The sequence below is a fragment of the Echinops telfairi genome, unplaced genomic scaffold (genome assembly GCF_000313985.2).
Source record: "Echinops telfairi isolate 266 unplaced genomic scaffold, ASM31398v2 ScPeMD7_7469;HRSCAF=8507_1, whole genome shotgun sequence".
Lineage (NCBI taxonomy): Eukaryota > Metazoa > Chordata > Mammalia > Afrosoricida > Tenrecidae > Echinops > Echinops telfairi.
In genome coordinates, this window is record NW_022111373.1 from 50,455,905 (window position 1) to 50,456,880 (window position 976).

A 976-nucleotide genomic window follows, 5' to 3' on the forward strand; every position below is an offset into this window, starting at 1 on the left:
TGCAGAGGAGGCAAGTGATCAACTAAACCACTGAGTTGGTGGATGGAGGCTTCTGTTCCAGAGACTAAGCTTTTCAAAATCTCCTTTACAGGAAATCAAAAACATTGAATATTGTCTTTACAGAGTATTTTCTTGGGTCTAGTGATTTGTATAATATTTTCTTAATTTCTTTGATACCTGTAGATAACCCAAAACATTTAAATGTGGAATATGAACACAACTGCCACTTGGGTGTAGAATTCCTCACCCCCACCCCCTGTAATTACCATTATGGTTTTGGTGGAGGGTTGATATCACTCTATTAAAGAGCCCTGGTGGCACAGGGTATTAAGCAGTGGGCTGCTAACCACCAAGGTCACTGGTTCAAACCTGCCAACTACTTCTTGGGAGATGGTGAGGCTGTCTGCTCCAGGAAAGATTTACAGTCTTAGAAAGCTGAAGGGAACCCTGTTCTGTCCAATAGGCTTGCTATGGGTCAGAATGCACTTAATGGCAGTGGATTTGGTTTTTCTCCCACAGTTAAGTAAGATAAATCTCACCTTTTACCCACATGTCCTCCCCCTTCACCTGCATTTAGAGGACTTGAGTCAAGTACTTTGACCAAAGCATCTCTGTGTTCCAACACCCTAAACCTGTGGTCTTGGCTGAGTGTTCCCTTAAGGACTTCAACAATAATGCAGAGAGCCTTATGAGGAGGAATATTTGTCCTTGCTGGTTGCACCCTGGGCTCTATGTCCAGAATGGCTTTTGGTCCCGACAGGCCTGAACCAGGAAACCAAAGGAAGTCATTTCCAGAGGGAGATTCAGTGCTGCCTCCTGGTGACTGATCGCTAGCTCTATCACCCCAGACTACACAGGCAGGGCACACCCAGCTCAAAGCGTGGAAACATTCTCATCTCTGTTTCCACCAAGCCTTTCTCAACAGACAGGTAACTATGGGTTGTCGCGCCTTCAAGCAGCTGGCATGCTTCCTACT

The 976-nt window shown here is 45.5% G+C and overlaps 1 protein-coding gene across 1 annotated transcript in view; it reads right to left on the bottom strand.

Annotated features, from left to right (window-relative positions):
• CAST (calpastatin) overlaps positions 1 to 976 on the bottom strand; it is a 138,677-nt gene that overhangs the window by 52,670 nt on the left and 85,031 nt on the right. The gene's annotated exons all lie outside the window — the stretch shown is intronic.